Genomic DNA, 19,902 nt, shown 5'->3' on the forward strand with positions numbered 1-19,902 from the left:
AGTCTCGTTCTGTTTTGTTTCTGTTTTCAGAACTGCTGTTTATAGAAATGTTTCTATAATATCACTTCCTCATCCGCCGAACCTGATTTTTCAAAAAAAATTTTGTATGGCTGATTCATATGCTAAGTTTTGGGTGGGCGCCGTAGCCCTCGTTGTCATCTCAAATTTTTCATTTCAAAATAAAAAACAGAATTCCGATGAAACTGCAGTTTTAAATCCAAATACGGTATTTCGACGTCCTGCTACTAAAAAATACTTTGAAACTAGTTTGTTATTGTTCTGACCATTTCACGAAGTGGAAGGAACTAGAGCACACGGTGTGTTTTTCATGTCAAAATTCAATTGTTAATTGTAAACAATTAAGGTCACCTTTCTCTCAACTTGACTTTTGACATTACAGCCAAGCTGACTCACTCGTTTCTCTCAACTTTTCAAAAACAGCATGACTTACAAGGAAATGACAAACTTTCAGGTAAAATAATGTTTCAATTTATACGAAAACTCGGGATTAATATCAACTTTTCTGAATAACCCCCTTATTAACAGTTCCCCTTTTCTAACGTTCGCCTTTTAGTAATCCCCGTACCATGTAATATAATATCCCTATTTATGAAATTATATTTACCTTAGTTTTATCCCTGATTTACTATTGTATTATTTTTCATGTACTTACTCAACTGATGCCCAACTGCATGGAACTCCTTTGACTCAATCCTTAAAACTACCCTTATTAACAATTGGTTTACTACTCTCCTCAGGTAAATTATCCAATTTTTATATTGGCGCCCCGAAAAAGTTTTGATTAGCTCGTTACACTGTGTTTTTTATTCCCCCACAACCAAAAATTTGTGGTTGGTTACTGTTTTTCCTCCCCAGTTTTTACGTCTGCGGTTTATTATATCTTGTTATAATACTTCCCCATTACCATATTATTTCATTTATTTACAGTTAATCGCAGTTTATTTGATTTACATTTTGAAAAAAAAAAAAAAAAAAGATCAATTATTGCTCTTGATTTCTAACCCATGTAAACTTTAAACGTTTCAATTGTTCATAGCTTCATTTACTTTGAATAATGTATTAAGTTATTTTCATCAATTTTCCCCTTTCAATTCGTTTTTTGTTGCTTTGCTATTCCGAGTCTTTTGTGACTCATTTATGAAAAAACTTCAGTTTTCCCGACTCATTTTTCATTCCGTTCAGAGTCTTTATTGCCTTTTGCGTTCCTTTCCGAGTCTTTTCTGACTCAATGTTTCATTCCTTTCCGAGTCTTTCTCGACCCATTTGTTGTTCGTTTCCGAGTCTTTCCCTACTCATTCATTCATTCCTTCCGAGTCTTATCTGACGCCTTGTATATTCCTTCCGAGCCTTTCTTGGCCCTTTGCTTCCTTCATTGCTTCCTTCCTTCAAGTGTTTTCTGACACTTTTGCTTTCTTATTGCCCGACTCCTTGGTTACCTGATTCGAGTTCTTTTTGGACTCTCAATTTTCGTCATTGTTCTTCGACATGACATTTGTTTGAGCTTTATCTGAGCTCACTTATTCCGCTTGCTTCGAGCCTCACTGGGTTCGTGGCTACATTCGAGCTTCGTCTTAGCTCACCTTATTTTCTCCTTTGAGCCTCTCGGTTCTTGGCTGCTTCCTGTCGAGCTTTACCTGAGCTCATTTCCTCTGCTGCTTCGAGCCTCACTGGGTTCGTGGCTACATTCGAGCTTCGTCTTAGCTCACCTTATTTTCTGCTTTGAGCCTCTCGGTTCTTGGCTGCTTCCTGTCGAGCTTTACCTGAGCTCATTTCCTCTGCTGCTTCGAGCCTCACTGGGTTCGTGGCTACATTCCAGCTTCGTCTTAGCTCACCTTATTTTCTGCTTTGAGCCTCTCGGTTCTTGGCTGCTTCCTGTCGAGCTTTACCTGAGCTCATTCCTCTGCTGCTTCGAGCCTCACTGGGCTCGTGGCTACATTCGAGCTTCGTCTTAGCTCACCTTATTTTCTGCTTTGAGCCTCTCGGTTCTTGGCTGCTTCCTGTCGAGCTTTACCTGAGCTCATTTCCTCTGCTGCTTCGAGCCTCACTGGGTTCGTGGCTACATTCGAGCTTCGTTTAGCTCATCAACTGCTTCGAACAATTCTAGTTCGTCTCATTCGCTACGCTACAGCGATAAAGGCAAGTTGTCCTCTGGGAGGTCAACTAGTATAAGTGCAAATTTTATTGCACAGGGATAAATCTACGGTATTAGGACAGGTAGGTAAACAGGTACATCAACTTTAGTTGTCCTCTGGGAAGTCAGCAATCACAATTCGGTCGTCTGCTAAATAGCGACAGGTAGGTAGGTAAATACGTCATCCTCAGTTGTCCTCTGGGAGGTCAACACTCATTGGTGCTAATCTTTGCACCCGGTTTTTTTTGCCGTTCATACTGGTAATTGGTAGGTAGGTAGGGGGTCGGTAGGCTGGTAGGACCAGGTAGGTTCTTGGACTAGCTTTAAAATCGCAGTTAATTGTTAATACCGAGGACACTTTGAACGACCGCTCAATTTTCCCTCGGAGGTAGGTACAAGTGGTAAGGTACAGTGGTAATTGGTTAAACTTTATCCATTATTTCGCTCCTTCTTACGAGCATCGGTGGTATTCGGTATAAGTTGGTAGGTTGGTAAAGGTAAATTCATATACTGGTATAAGTTGGTAGGTATTGGTTTACGTCTCCTGGTTCAAGGTATGGCCCCATCCGGTAGAAATAAAACGACGCAAAACAATGACAGCGATCCTTCGGAACAAAATGGTACCCAAACGCAAGATACCAATCAAAACGTTCAAGAGACTGGCGTTCGAAAACTGGTTTCGCTTCGACGTCATCACGAAATGGAGATCAATACTTTGATCGACATGCTCGAAAACAACATCTACGAGGAAGAAGATGATCTTGAACTCATCAATGAAACGTTCACTGAATTGTCTCAATTCCAACAAAAACTTGATACCCTGAACGATCAAATGTTACAGGCTGGTTCTGAACACGATTTTGAAGAACATTCTCACTGGACAGTACAGTTGAAACAGAAAATCCGAGTATTTTCAATGAAAGTGAAAAAATATTTGAAAAAACAAGTATCAAATCCTGCTACTTCTACAATTCCAAATAACAGCGCTCAAGAAAATGCTACTTCAATTTTCCCACAGGAAACCGCAACCTCCATGCCGACTGCAAACATAATGGATATACCAAACAACAACCTTATAACCATGAGCAACAATACTCAAGGCAATGCAAGAACAGCTGCCTCTGACGACAACCTTTCGGCGCCATTTCAAGGCGACCAATCATTTTCAAATCCATTTGCTAGTGATGTTCCTAACCACAGCTCACAACAAGCTAGTGCTGCAAACCCTCCTAACAACAACAATCGAGCTTTGGCAACTAATTCAAGCGACACTTCTACTACATTCAGTCGATCAGTGCCAAAACTGAAGCCTACAATTTTCAATGGCAATCCCAACTATTGGTTGCACTGGTATGGTGTATTCGTATCATCGATTCATAATTCTAATATGTCTCCAACTGAAAAGATGATCCATCTTCAATCATTGGTAACTGGCCCAGCTAAGCTAATGATAGCTGGTTATGGTGCAAACGGCGACACATACGAACTAGCACTACAACGTCTTCGTGAAAACTTTGGCAATACCAATAGAATTGTCAACTCTTTTTTGCAACGTCTTGCAAATTTCAAACCTCCAAATCTGGCTCAACCAGAATCATACATGCAGTTTTCTGCTTTTCTCCTAACTTTAGTGGACACTTTTGAGCAACTTGGTTTTGTTCACGATATTTGTTCTACAACAAACTTGAACACTGCTCTGGCAAAGCTTCCCGACCCTGTGAGATTAGAATGGAATCGCTTCGTCATCGACAAAGACTACGATCAACCCTCCTTGAGACATCTAGCACAATGGTTTCAACGGTACGCACAGGCGTGTCGCGACATGCCTCCGACAGGTTTCCGAAACCAAAACAATAACAATTTTAACAATTCTTCTGGAAACGCTAAACACCCTAGTGGTTCCCGTTTCAATGGTTTTACTACAAATGGTGTAGGAAATCAAAATCAGCGCTTTAACCATCAGGGAGATCAACAAAACTCTCGTGCTCAGAATAATGTAAACTCGAATGCTTGTCCTAGTGGAGACACCTGTGGACCTCTCTACAAATGCGAGCACTTCATAGCTTTAGACCCTAAGCAACGAAAAGAGCATGCCCGAAAAATGCACTTATGCTTTAACTGTCTAGGGAATCATAGGTTTACTGACTGCAATTCGAAATCGCTCTGTCGAACCGATAATTGTGGTAAAAAACACCACACTCTACTCCACGATCCTTCTGATACTTATGGAAAAAACCCTAGTAAAGCTGCAGTGAATCGCGCAATAGCTTGTCAGAGATCAGGTCAATCAGCTTTTGTACCAATCGAATTATCAAATGGTGATAAAACACTTTGTACCTACGCTTTCTTAGATAGTGGTAGCTGCGTAACTCTACTACTGGACTCAGTGGCAACTCAACTAGGCTTGGACGTCAACAAGAAGCACTCACTTCCCATATCTGGATATCATGAGACCAAGTCAGTTCAAGTTACATCTGTGGATGTACAAATTAGACCATACAAAAGCACATCGACTCCAATGACGCTCGATGACGTACTCACGGTAGATGAAAATAATTTGGCCCCAGTTGATATTTTTCAACTAAACGCAATGTGCAACAATTTTCCACATTTAAAGCATGTTAAATACCCGGACTTAAACGACAATAGCATATCGCTAGTCATCAGAAACAACAATCCAGAATATCATGAGATCAAAAATACCGTTTATGGCCCCAAGAATGTTCCCTGGGCTATCGAAACCCTTTTGGGATGGACATGCACAGGTCGGAACAAAACGCAATATAATTCCGTTCCATCTGTTCCGGTGAACTTCACACAAGTTCATTCACACAATAACTTAGATGAAAAATTATACCAGAAAGTTCTCAACTGGATGAAAATAGAAAACACAGGCATCGCTTCTTCAAAACGCTCGCACTCCAAATCGGATAAAAGAGCAATCGATATTCTCGAAAACTCTTGTACTTTAGTAGATGGTCACTATCAAATTGACCTTCTTTGGAAAGAGGATACTGATCTTCCAAATAACCGTTGGCTAGCTGAAAAGCAACTCAACAGCCTCGAATTTCGCCTTAAAAGTAAACCTGATTTAAGGGAGAAATACCGCGCAACAGTCATCACTGACTTAGAAAAAGGCTTTGTCACCAAAATAGATGCAAAACATGACACTGCAATCAAATCTTGGTATTTGCCGCATCATCCAGTGACAAATGTCAACAAACCAGACAAAGTTAGACGAGTCTCAAATGCTTCCAGCATTTTTCAGGGTAAATCCCTCAACTCGAGTTTGCTCAAAGGGCCCGATCTTTTGTGCAACTTAACAGGTCTCATAATTCGCTTTCGACAAAATAAAATAGCAATATCTGCTGACATAGATGCTATGTTTATGCAAGTGCTAGTCAGCCCAAAGGATAGACCTTTTCTAAGATACCTTTGGAAAGAAAATGGTAAATTAGAAACTCACGAATATACACGACACATTTTCGGTGCCACAGACTCACCATGCGTGGCTTGCTACGCAGTACGACGATGTGCATCAGACAGTAAAAACGACTTTCCTCTGGCTTCTGAAATCATTCAACGGAATATCTACATGGATGATTTGTATGTCACTTCGTCAACGGTAGAAGAAGCCCTCCAACAAATGACACAACTACGAGGATCTTTATCTCGAGGTGGGTTCAACTTGAATAAGTGGAACTCAAACAGTAAACCATTCCTGGATTCAATTGATCCAAATATTTTAGTCAGCCCTAATGATCCAACGCCTAAACATCAACGAGTTCTCGGTGTTCACTGGAATACCAACACTGACTGCTACTTCATCGATAGCAAAAAGTTTGTAAAAATTCTACGTATTGGCATTGCTACGCAACGGAAACTCCTGAAGTATACCGCTTCTTTATTTGACCCACTCGGAATAGTGGCTCCATTGACAATTCGGATTCGAAAAGTTCTCCAATCTGTTTGGTCACAAGGTGTTAAGTGGGATACTCCATTAGACACGGATAAACTTCCCGATTTCAAACTTTGGGTAGACGAAATGGAAAATTTCGAAACTGTTTCATTCCAAAGGAACTTCTTTGATAAAGACAACCCTGCTTCAATCCAGCTTCACACGTTTTGTGATGCATCAGAATTCGCTCTCGCTGCTGTTTGCTACCTAAGAATAGTCTACAGCGACGGCTCCACATCTTTGAAGTTTATAATAGGAAAGACAAGAGTCGCTCCTATGAAACGTGTTACAATTCCCAATCTCGAGTTGCAAGCTGCAGTATATGCTGCCCAACTATCGCTCTTTGTTTCAGAGGAAATTGACCTCAAAGTTGAAAAAACTTATTTCTGGTCTGACAGTACTACTGTTTTGTATTGGCTGCGAACACCTGAAATACGACACAAAATTTTCGTCGCTAATCGGCTTCAGAAAATTTTAGACGTTTCTAAACCTGAACAGTGGTTTCACGTTCCAACTCTGCTAAATCTTGCTGACGACGGTACCAGAGGATACATTGCTTTAGAAATGACCTCAAGCTGTCGGTGGCTACTAGGACCGGAATTTCTGTTGAACGATTCTTCTCAATGGCCTTCACAGGAAAACATTCGGCTTGAGAACATTCCTGTATTCGTTACTTCATTAGAGGCTAAATTTGAGCCTATATTTGACATCAAACGCTTCAGCAACTGGAAAAGACTAATACGGACAGTTGCATACTGCTTCTTATTCGCAGAAAATCTCAAACGGAAGATCAACAAACAGTCGAAGGTCGATCTTCAACTCTTGCATCTAACGAAATCGCACTTTCTCATAATTAAAACTGCCCAAAGGACAGATTTTGTCTCTGAAATTTCAGACATCAAAAAAGAAAAACCAATTGAAGGCAAAAGTAGACTTCGAACATTAGCACCGTTTGTGGACAACTTCGGTATCCTGCGTTCTCGTGGACGTCTCACGCGTGCCCCTATCAAGCTATCAGCTAGATATCCAATCATTCTCGCTGGTGAAAACCCCAATGTTCGCCTGCTGTTAGCTAACATCCATGTTCTACATTCCCACTGCGGAAAGGAACAAGCAATTGCCATAGCACAGGAAAACTACTGGATTCTTCGCTGCCGCGTCGTGCTGAAAAGTATCATACACAGTTGTATACCCTGCAGAAGAATGCAACAACAAGTCGACTACCCTCAGATGTCAGATCTTCCAATTGATCGACTGCCATCAAAAAATCATTTTCCTTTTGCAACGACTGGATTGGACTACGTTGGACCTTTTCCCATCATCCTTCAAGGAAAACAATACAAGCGTATATTTTTACCGTTCACATGCTTAGTGATCAGAGCTGTGCATCTTGAAATCTCATTAGGACTATCGACAGACAGCACTCTTCTTTGTATCAGACGCTTTTTTGCCCGGCGAGGAAAACCATCGAAAATGGTTTCTGATTGTGGGACAAGTTTTGTGGGCTCCAATTCTGAGCTGAAGAAATGTCTAGACAACTTGGAAAAGAACAAAGAATTTGTGGAAAGCATCAATCAGCTGGACGTATCACTCGAATGGAAATTCAACCCTCCTGCGGCCCCTCATTTTGGTGGTTCTTGGGAACGACTAGTTCAGATATTTAAACTTTCCCTGTACAAAGTCATCGGATCAAGAACACTCTCCTATGAAACACTGGCTACTTTCACGACCGAAATTGAATCAACCATGAATTCACGACCTTTAACCAATGTGTCTGACGACATCAAAGATGATCTGCCTCTCACTCCCAACCATTTCCTTCTTGGTCGTGGAACTCCAAATTTACCGCCTGGTATCTTCAAGGACAAGGATTTATCTCTGTCAAAATCATGGAAAGCATCCCAACTACTCGCAGATCACTTCTGGAATCGCTTTCTTCGAGAGTACTTACCAGGTCAGCAGAAACGATCAAAGTGGACTTCTGCGACTTCCAATTTGCAACCCGACGACATGGTCTGGATGTTGGAGGATTTTACACCTCGTGGACTGTGGCCTCTTGCTAAAGTGGTGGAAACCTTTCCTGGACAAGATGGAATAGTCCGCTCAGTGAAGCTGAAAACGCCAACTGGATTCAAAGTTCGACCTGTGGTCAAATTGAGCCGCGTTTTCCCAGTTTCGCAGTAACCAAGCTCCAAATAGCTAACCAACCAAATAATCACGCAACTCAGCCTTCAACATATCAACTCGACAAAGATGAACAAATCTACGACTCGTCAATTCAACTAAGACAATCAGCTCAACGATAGACAAACCAAGATGAAGATGAAAAAGAACAATTTCTGGTTCCCTTATCTACTGGTTACCTTATCTTTGTATTTTACCGTATCCTTACTATTTTATTCAATACTTTATTTGCAAGCTCTGCAAATGTGGGCGGGTGTTAATTGTAAACAATTAAGGTCACCTTTCTCTCAACTTGACTTTTGACATTACAGCCAAGCTGACTCACTCGTTTCTCTCAACTTTTCAAAAACAGCATGACTTACAAGGAAATGACAAACTTTCAGGTAAAATAATGTTTCAATTTATACGAAAACTCGGGATTAATATCAATTTTTCTGAATAACCCCCTTATTAACAGTTCCCCTTTTCTAACGTTCGCCTTTTAGTAATCCCCGTACCATGTAATATAATATCCCTATTTATGATATTATATTTACCTTAGTTTTATCCCTGATTTACTATTGTATTATTTTTCATGTACTTACTCAACTGATGCCCAACTGCATGGAACTCCTTTGACTCAACCCTTAAAACTACCCTTATTAACAATTGGTGTACTACTCTCCTCAGGTAAATTATCCAATTTTTATATCAATACTTCAAGAAAAAGCTCGTAGGTGCCAAATTTGATATTATAATAAAATCTTGTTGGCTGTTATTTGGCATCCAAACTAAAGTTCACAAGATTTGAACTTAGTGTCAAGAAAAAATGATCGAAAAATGTCTGTCAAAAAGATCTGTTTACACGAATGAATGAAAATGAGAATGAGCTTGCTATCAAATTCTACAAATTATAATGTGACTTTCAACTACTGTGAAATCGTTTTGGCAGATTAATATCTAATTGAACCTCCTCCCTCCGGCTACAAAAACATTTAAAACACTTTTTTTTGTTTTTACTAATTTTTCAAAAAGTTTTTGTTTGAAATACTGTTGTCGGAATATTCTGCGAGACTTGTATTGCAAGCGTTTTTTGCTAATTTTGCCCATGTAATTGTTCTATGGCCGTTTCTACAGTACAGATGTATGAAGATGGCCATGAAGCTGGTCATAGATACTGGACCGGCTTAGTTTTGACTATTTTGAAGCGCAACAAATATTAAAAGTTTTTATTGATGATTACATTAAATTTTAAATAAATAGAAAAAGTCACATGCAATTCTTATTAAATATAATTTACATTTGATCTTGGCGAGCAGTGTGGGTGTCGGTAAACTTGCCCCCCCCCCCTTTGCCCCGCTGTGCTTACTTTCGCCAAGTAGTTTAAATCGTGTGAGCCACTGCGTTAATGTTTAAACTGCCAATTTTTGTTTTTAAACTACCCTGTGATTAAACGAGCCTCTGTACCCAGAGTAAAATTTAACTTGGTACTATTTTTGTCATTTTCAAAAAAAAACATTGAAACGCTCAATTGATAAATAAATTAAACTTAAATCTTGACTTGCTTATCAATGACTTTATTTGTAAACATAATTATTCTTTTTTGCTGAGTCCAAAAAAGAAGTATGCTATCAAATTTTTACATACATATACCGAAGATTTACTAAAAAAAAATAGTTTCAGTACCTAAAAAGTCGTAACAGAGAATGAACAGATTTTTTTTATTCTCTCAGCCGAAAACTTTATAACATGTTGTTCAAGTATGATGCCCGAGGGCATGCGCACGATTCTTTTCTGACGAGGTATTTGCTAACACTCGTTGGCTTTGACCCTTTTTGGCAGGCTAGTTTCAATAATTTGAGCTCTGTCAAATTTCTAGAACGAGCATAACATGTGAATGGTCGGACATAAATTTATGGACAAGGACCGTTGAAAATCAATTCTAATTTGTTTGCCATGCGATGAGTTGTTGTAACTTTTTGGATAATTTTCTCTAAATTAGTTTTACATAAAATTGAAAAAATTGCAAATTTAAATTTTTTTCTTTTTCTACTGACAAGACATTGTTTTGCTCATAAAGACTCCATTCGACGAGCAAAGTTTCTTTTATGAATGCCCCGATACATGCAATTTCCTCGAACTGTTTGAAAACTTTTTGAACATTTCTTTTTGTAGCAGCTAGGGTAGAAAATATAGCTAGTTTTGAAATAAACGACTGCAATAAAAAAAATTGAGCATGCCCATAACTGAATGTAATAAATCAGAGTTGAAAGGACACAATTTATAGAAAAAACAAGACTGCGCATATATAAGGGGTGAATTCTGGATGTTTCGACTGCACTTTAAAGTCAAACAAAAAGTTTTTGGTTGAATAATTGACGAAATAAAAAAAAAACTCAGAAGAAAAAACTCTTTTCTTTTATTTTCTCTTCAATTTATATCCCCACATAATATGTAAAATACAAGGGGCGTGTTAAGCGTCTCGTATTGATTATTGGGAATTAAACTATTGGCCTCAATTCGAATTGGGACATTTCATTTGTCGCTTACGCGTGTTATAAGAACGCAATTTATCGCGTTAATTATCCCAATTAACAATTTTCAAACCCCTGTAAGTTAAAAATACATAATCACAGGTTGAAAGTTTTCTCAAACTCGATATCAGAACAATAATATCTTTCGGATGATGTAAAATTTTCGTAAAACGCTTAGTAGAGTAACCAAAAATTCACTGAATAAAATAACCCCAAGCATAAATACGCCGCATTTTCTTGGAAAGTCGAAACAATCGTGCAAAATAAATATTTGAAATCAGGGGCCAAACTGCTGATACCTTCTGCTGCCAATTGTTTTCTATCAGACGACTATTTCAAATTAGCTAAACTTTTTACATTGTCCATAAATATAGGTTGTATATCTGTATCGAAAAGACGCATTTAAAAAAACAAGACCGCTCGTATATCAGAGCATTTTCCTGGATGTTCCGACTGCACTTGAATAAAAGAAAAAAAATTGTTTGATTAATTGACAAAATAATCGAAAAATAAAGACAACTTTTGTTTTAAATTTTTTTCTCTTCATTTTATCAACCAACACAATATGTAAAACACTAAGGGTGTGTTAAGTGCCTCGTTTTGTTTCAACAGGACTAAATTGCTGGTCTCATTTCACTTTGGAATTTTGCCGCTTAGTCTTGTTATAAGAACGCAATTTATTGAACTTAAATTATCTCGAATTGGCTAAATTAACTTTTTTCAAACCCTTTTTAATTTGCAAAAAAAGATCACAGGTAAAACTTTTGTTAATTCTGGAGCTCGAAACAAAAGTATCTTTCAGATGCTATGAAAAATTTCCGTAAAAGTGTTTTAGTTAAGTAGCGAAAAACTTACTGAATAAAAAATCACCCCGAGCATATATATTCCGCCCTTTCTTCGAAAGTCGGAGGAACCAATATGCTGAAATAAAAGACGAGGGAGTTAAAACTTTGATATGCTTGCGCTGTGATACTCAAATTTTTAAAACTAATTGTTTTTTATTTTCTCCGTAATGTTTTTTCTGCAAAAACTTGAAAATCTTCTCAAAGTTTTTATCCAACAACAATAAATATCTGCCATAAAAACCTTCGATTTTTTCCGGATGTGCATAAATAAGCAAAAATCAAATTCAAATAGAGTTAAAATAATGACTGCTCTTATATCAGGTCGAAACTCTGATTGTTTCGACTGCACATGAAAGCCAATGAAAAAAGTAGCTGAATGAAAAATTGATTCATTTAATTAGAAAAACATTTTTTTTCTTGTTTTTGTTCCTTTTGCTCCCACTTTTTTCTTCGTTAAGCATCTCGTATCCTATCGATAAGAGCAAACAGCTAAAAAAAAGTTTTGGATCGATTTATTCTGTTGCTTCTCTGTTATAACTATATTGCTCGTTATTTATCCAAATTGGCCAACTCAGAGCATTTCAAACACCCATATCCTTACAAAAAAAAATCACAAGCAAAACATGTTTTGCTTTTTGAGCTCCTGACAACAACATCAATCAAATGGTATCACAAATTTTTGTCAAAAATGCTTTTCCTCATTACAAAATATGGTATAACAGAAGGTATTTCAGATGTTATAAAAGCCGCTACATCAGATTGTATAACAAATTCCACTCATAAAGCGAACATTGACTGAATTATAAAAGATTACCCCAAGCATAAACATTGCGTCAATTTCTTCGAAAGTCGGAACAAAAAGGAAAAAGTGTCTATTTTAGGGAAACCTAATCTAACCTTTTTGGTAAAATCCGATGTCACTCTCATTGCAGTCAGCTCATCTAATTCCTCTTCATTTTAAAGTGCTATTCCGCAAACTCAGACGCAGAATCAATTAACATATTTGCGGATTATATGCATAAATTGGGATCACAATTATCTGTTTTCTGAATATTTGCTGAAAACAGGACTTCTCTGCTACTTCTGTAATTAAAAATCGCCCCATGCACAGGTAACAATCTTCTTACTTGTCATTTGCAAAGTTTAATCCATTTTTGGTTTAAAAAAATTTAAGTACTAGCCAGCAGAAGTTGCTTACTTTTTCAGCACGGAGCTTTATAACTTAAATTTATCAGTACTTAATATTTTTATCTGGCACTGCATAAACCCGGTAAGCCTAATTTACCACTTTAAAACTACTTTGGTTTGCCTCACGTCAACCTAATATCATATAGGTTCTTGGCGAGTCAAAGAAATCCCCAAAACGGGTTTAGACTATGGGGACTAAAAAATCAGTTTCAGATTATGCCGACAGACAAAAAACCGCGTTCACAAAAAAAACTGGAAACACAAAAAAGCTGTTTAAACACTAAAATTTGGTGGCTCATTTGGTGGGGACAAATAATTTCGAGCTTACCCTGTGAGAGCCAAAAAACAACCGTTTTTAGACCGTAGTTAACCACAGAAATACTGTTTCATAATTTCAGCTTCTCAACTCCAAACTGTTTTTGCAATTGATCAAAAGATACTGGTGATTTTAAAAGAAAATTAAAAACGGTTCAAAGCTGTTTATGTTTGTAAGTTTCATTTGGTTTGTTTTCTAGAATTTTCACCCAGTCAAAATGATGTTCACTTATTTCGTAAATTATTTCGTAATATAATCTTATCCATGTTTATGTCATCTCATTTTTTGTCACAGTTCATGTGTCATTTCGCCTTGGTCAGAGATAATGAGTGACTTGTATAGAATTTTTTTGACAAACAAGGCTGATTGTATCCAGGCAAATCCTTGAACGTTTTTAGAGAAGTTTCAGGTGCCTCAGGTAAGTTTTGGCTGAAATTTACCTCAAGCAACTGAAGTCTCACTAAAACGATTCGCCTGGATACAATCAGTTCTGTTTGTCAAAAAGTTTTTTAGCTAGCCATTTGTGTTGATAAAAATATGCAACCTTTTTCCTGTACAGGCCCGGGTTGAGATTCTGATTTATGTCAGGCTAAATCAACCCGCGTTAAGACACGAAAGTTTGAATAAAGTTAAGCAAAGAACGTTTTTGCTGTTTTCCAAGAGCCAATATGAATTATATCTGTGTCAGAAGCAAAAAAGCCACATGCAAAACATCCTACTTTATTTAGGAATCATGGAATCATATGACGTAAGAAAATCAGCGAAATAATTAGCATTCTTTTGTTCAGGTTGTCAGGGTTTCAATTTTAAAAAAATGTCAAAAACTGTATTAAAAAGACAAAAAAACTGGAAATTGTTTTACAAAAAATAAAAATCACCACCCCAAGCATAACTATTCTACCACTTTCTTCGAGAGTCGGAATAACAAAACTTAACAAGACTGCTCGCATTATAGCGAAGCCTTGATTGTGTCGACTGCATTTTGAGCTCTGTGAAGTAGTGTTCAATTTTATTTAAAAAAATTGACAAAACATTCAAAAAAAGAAAAAAAAATGAAAATATATATATGGTGTGCGCGCACGGCAAGGCTTACGTAGGTCTAAGGATCGAGAACCTTAAAGAGCCGAAGTTGATCATAAAAAACACCCCAAGCGTATATCTTCCTCACTTTTTTCGAAAGTCGGAACAGAAAAAGTTCTGATTATCAATATAAAATCATTAATTCGCCTTATGAAGAAATCGTCTAAGTGGAGTATTATTTGTGCTCGGGGTGGTTGTCTCCTCCAGACAGATTTCGAATCTATAACTAGTGATTTTGGCAGCATCATCTGAAAACTATCGATGCCAAGAGTCAAAACTGAACTAGATTTTTTTAACCAGTGATCAGTTTTTCAAAAATTATGACGGTTTTAAAATTGCCAATTTCATTAAGTTGGGTTACATGATGAGAGGTTGCTAACGCGTGAGCTGCTTTTTTGTCCGGCTCAGAAATAAATCGTTTTCAGTTGATTTAGAGGCATGCTAGTTATCCTGTATGTTACATAACTGTCTGCAAAACATATAACTTTTTTGTTAAGTAGCATGTGGGAGGGTTGGTTTTCAATAAAAATATGTTCAAAATTTAAACAAAAGTTGTCCAATGTTTTTTTGAAAGATTCAATTTTAAAAATCAAGCTCTACTCCGTAGATGGAAACAGAATGTAGACGGAATCAAAGACAATCGTAACGATCAAAACGTACACCTCATTGCAGCCGAAAAGCTTCTCTATGCATTCAGCTTTTTGTACTTATTATCATGCTCTTCAGAAAACTGAACGAGCAAGCAAATTCAAATTCAGACGCTTTTCAAACGTTTGATTGTAGAACGATTCGTCCAAAACAGTATGTAGTGCTACCTGTTGAGTATGTTCTCATTTTGTTTTTTAATGGTCCATTGTCTTCAGGTGGAGAAAAAATGCTACCTACAATGGATCAATAAAAAAAATAATTGTCATGGAGGAACAAACCACTCCGAGCAAATTTATTAAGTCACTTTCTTCGAAAGTGGAAACCATAAGTTACTTATATCTTATACAGGGAAGGCACCTTTGAAAGATAGTCACAAAATGTAATTTAGTTAAGGTAATCGTATTATTCATATCCGATTTTACGTTTCAGATCGGGCCGTTTAGCTCACTCACGCTCATAAAAATTTATGTATATTTATGCCCCGTTTTTGGGCACTTTTTGAAAAATGTTGACAAAAAATCGCGTTTATTTTTGGTGTGCGCCCCCCTCAAAGTTAGTATATATTGGCGCCAAAGGCGCTTTTGGAAAAATTTTGGGGTCGGTCGGCCAAAAATGGTTTTCTGAAAAAGTATCAAAGGGGGGACCCTTTGGGTCGGCAGGGGGTGGAATACCTGAGGAGGGAGCGTCCGCCCCCCTCCCTAATTCCGCCCCTATATATAAATGATCTCTGTTTTCATTCGTTTGTTTAGGGTTTCACTGACTCAGACCCTTTAGTTTCCTCTAAAAAGCGCCGTTGCTTCTGCTTGGTTAGTGTCGACTGATGACTCTGTATCTAATAAAACCCATAGAAACAGGGGCGGATCTAGGCTTTTCTTGGTAGAGGGCGGTTTTTCAAAAAAAATAGAAAACTTTTTGAACTTTTTTTCTAGGTTGACCATATTGTTTTTGCGAGCAGTCCTAAAACACTAACATAACTAAAAAAAAAATGGAAGAGAAAAATTTAAGTCAAAAAAAATTATTTTAACTAATTTGGGAAAATTTTTCACGCAAAAACTTACACATCAGACCAAAATTGTGTCTCAAGTTTGTCTGATAAAACAAAATTGTAAGCAAATTTTTGTCAAAATGGAACAATTGCTCCTTTAATTAACTCTCTCTGTCCGGACTTTTTGCAACTCTCTATAAAATTGCAGCCGCGAAATACTCAATTTTGGTGATTTTGCATATTTGTTAAAATTCAGCTTGTATGTAATTTTTTCTTGGCAGTTTTCCGTTTGTATTTGGTCGTCGTCGCGTCTTTTTGTTCCGACTTTCGATACGAAAGTAACGGAATATTTGTGCTCGGGGTGGGTTTTTTTTCAGACAAGTTTCGACTTTTTAACTAGTCATTTTTGACGGATTTTTTTATATCATTCAAAAGGTATTGTTGCCCTGAGCTTAAATTTGAAAAGATATTTCACCTGTGATCATTTTTCGTAAAGTTATGGGGGTTTAAAGATTGCCATTTTGGCCAATTTGGGACAATTAACGCGCGATAAATTTCGCGCTATTAACGCGTAAGCGGAGATTTAATGCGTCTTAGAAATAGTTCCAAATTGGTTCAAGGAAGCTTATATGCCATAATTGATTTGTTAATAGGCGCAAAATCTATCACTTTGTACTTAATATGACGTATGGGGGGGATGTTTTTACATAAAATCTCAAATTTTTCCAAAAAAAAAATTTTTTTTTTATTACTTTGAATATTTTCATCTTATTAATGCTCCATAGACCTTAAAAGGCAGTCGGAACTTTCAGGGCTTCGCCCTAATACGAGCAGTCTTGTTTTGTTTTTGTATCGCAAATCAAAATTGGACAGAGACAAGAGGTAACGGCGATGATGTAATATCGGGTTAAAAGTAAGCTCTCGGCAGGTCCGGATCTAGGAATTTTTCGAGGGGTGGGGGCGGATTTTCAAAAAAACTTTGAAATTTTTGTCAACCTTTTTTTTAGGTCGACCAAATTGATTTTCTGAGCTCTCCCAAATTACTATAAAGACCCTAATTTGACAAAATTTTCTGCGCTGCAGGCAAATATGTGAAAAAAAAACAGGCCAAAAAGGCGTTTTTATGCACTTTTTGGAAAATTTCGAGCAAAAAATCGGGTTTTTTCATCGAGCGCTCTCCCCTCAAAACTATGCTATTTTTATGCTTGGGGTCATTTTTTTGTTCAAACAATTTGGCAATGAATTTTGACAACCTATGCGATGAGAATCAATCCTTGAAAATTAGGATTACCAAGCAAGTGTGCTTTGCACAATCTTATGTTTGGTTTGAGCCTGAGCGTTAATTACCAAATGTTTTCAGCACGCGAGTTATTCCTGTCAACTTATAAACTCAAAATAATTTAAAAGGTTTTGTCGTTATTTTTGTTAATAAAGATGAATTAAAATTGGCTGTAAGTTAAAGAGATTACAGCAAAATTAGAGCAAGATTAGAGCAAGATTGAAATTTAGAATTCTTTGTGTATACAAACAGAAAACAACAGTTTTCTTCATATATTTTTGTTCTCAAGCTAAAAACATGCCTGAAAATTAAAAAAGAGGAACCATTTTTTCTGGACATTGAATCTTTTTTTGAAAAACATGTTTTGGAGTCCAAACTGCTAAAGAAAGGTCTTTATTTGATATATTACTCGAGTTTATCTGACGGGTTTGATTGAGCCAATCACTGTAGGCCAACAATACCACTCACTATAGGCGAAAAAATTCCAAGGTTCAAGCAGCAATCAATTTATTTAAACAATTGTGGGTTTCGAATTATATTTTTTGCTCAATCTTACACTGATTTGTATCTTGATATATTGATTTTGGACTGTTTGAAACATGCATCTTAATTGTCAAATTGTTCATGTACAAATAGAGAACGCCGGAGTTTGTCAATTTTTATTGACAAAATCAACCTGTTCATCATTCGAGCGGTCTCCCTTTTAATACTACGGTGAATTACAATTTTGACCGACCAAAGTTTTGGCACCAGCTTGTAATCAGTTTTGAATGCTGGTTATTCATAAAAAGTAAGAGAATCCCTTAAGCGCAAAGGATCTAAAGAACCTAATGCAATGTAGGGTCAATATAGTAAGATCGGTATACAAAACAAAGTCAATGAAAACGTCTGATTCAATTTTTTTCTACTCCATTGCAAAAACTAAAATTTATTTAGCCCCTAAAGAACAGAAGAGAAACCTATGCTTTTTTAAAATATAAGTCAAAACGGAACTGAAATGGCTAGACTTTTAAAAGCATTTCAGCACTTCTTAAGCATTTGCACAAAAAATTTGACTTCTCCTGAAATTATAAAACTCTAGAGGCTAAGTATCTACTTCCTTTGGTATCTACTAAAAAAATTGCCACCCATATAAGTAAAAGCAGTAATTTGGCCATTCTCTAGTTTAATTTATCCACAATCCTGAAAAAAAACGTTCCAAACTGAATTGAGGCTAGCTAGTCGGTCCTAAAGATTTCGCACGATTCAAATTTTATCATTGAACAAAACTTGGATATTGTCCAAAAGTTATAGCTTTTAAATATTTTCTCTCCCAAAAATACTTTCGATATGGATAAAGGTGCAATCGGAATACTCAGGTCTTTGCCTTGATATACGAGCAGTCTTGTTATGATTAATATCACTTGAAAACTGTCGGAGAACAAAGGAACCAATTAGCGCTCGCTTTTTCTCAGTTTAGATTTATTATATTGCGGAACAACTCGCCGCATTTAATTATTTCGAGCCCATGTATACAACATAAAACATTTCTTCATAAAGCGAGCGTATAAATGAACAAGACTGCTGGTATTAGGGCACAACCATGAGTGTTCCGACTCCCCTTTAATTAGTCTCGGATAATTTTTAGTAAATTAAATATTGGCAAAGCTTTCAATTTTAAGCTGACAATATCAAAAACTAATTTTTGCTATTTGAATCTGTATGGAGTTAATAAAACCAACTAGCTGCCTTTGTTCAATTTGGAACAACTTTGTATTGCGGAGTCATAAAATAAGCAGTTTTAGCTATACTCATGGCAGGTTACTATAGTTGTCAGCACACTTGGATGGCACCATGCAGACCAAGAGATCGATCCCCCGAGGGAACAGAGTTTTAGAAAAGTCGTCTGAATAAAAAAACTGCACGATCATAACAATTCCTCATTTTCTTCGAAAGTTGGAACAGTTAGCAAATGAACAATTTTCTAGGCTAAAAAACTAAGAAAAATTATCACAAGCAAAAAAAAAATATTTTTAAATTTGTTCTCAGTGTGTCAATATAGTTACTGGGGTATAAAACAAATCTACAATTAAACAAAAAATCCTGAATTTTATCATATGGTTAATTTTTTCGACCGACGGATTAATTCGTATTTTTCACTAGGTGAGAGAGAGAACCGTTTCTCACGAAGTGTCCAAAAAATAACAGAACAATCTTCCCCCCACCCTTAAAAAATCCACCGTATAGTTCCCTAACCAAGCATGTACAAATTGTGAAAAAGAATTCTGTATAAAATATGCATTTCATACAAACGCTATAACATAGTTGATATAAAAAATTTTTTATGTGGGTTTCCATTTTTATGCTGTTCACTACACAAGTTCATTCTTTAATTCTATTTACGTCACTGATACGGTTAATTTTGAACGTTTCTAGGCTATAATCAAAATTAGCTTAAGAAAAAATTTATATTTTCTCACCCATAATTCCATTAAATTAGTTGTCAGCGCAGCTTTGATAGAATGCGTTTTAGAACCATAATTAAAGGAATTAAAAATTGTTAATTTAAAATTTTTTAATCTCTTCTTTTTTCATTTGCTAAGTGGTAAATAACAGCGAAGTCATGTGACTGATCTTATAAAAGCACTGACAGACTCAATTATTTCGTACTTATCAAAAGAAGAAAAAAGACAAAAAAGCGAGCAAATGGAGTATCGCGTTCCATTGCGATTGGTTTCCATTAGACTGTTGGATTTACACACGTGTGGTGTTGTG

General features: G+C 36.7%; 1 protein-coding gene across 3 annotated transcripts in view; it reads left to right on the forward strand.

The window, feature by feature from the left end:
* Nucleotides 1-19,902, forward strand: part of LOC134846552 (centrosomal protein of 41 kDa-like) — a 604,453-nt gene that overhangs the window by 279,722 nt on the left and 304,829 nt on the right. The window contains exon 1 of one of the 3 annotated variants that reach the window (XM_063863936.1): nt 9,555-9,564. The exons of the other annotated variants lie outside the window; for them this stretch is intronic. The gene's annotated coding sequence lies outside the window, so the exon portion shown is untranslated. Of the gene's footprint in view, nt 1-9,554; nt 9,565-19,902 lie in introns of those variants that run through there. 3 annotated transcript variants of the gene reach the window in all.

Source organism: Symsagittifera roscoffensis, chromosome 5, assembly GCF_963678635.1.
Source record: "Symsagittifera roscoffensis chromosome 5, txSymRosc1.1, whole genome shotgun sequence".
Taxonomy (NCBI): domain Eukaryota; kingdom Metazoa; phylum Xenacoelomorpha; order Acoela; family Convolutidae; genus Symsagittifera; species Symsagittifera roscoffensis.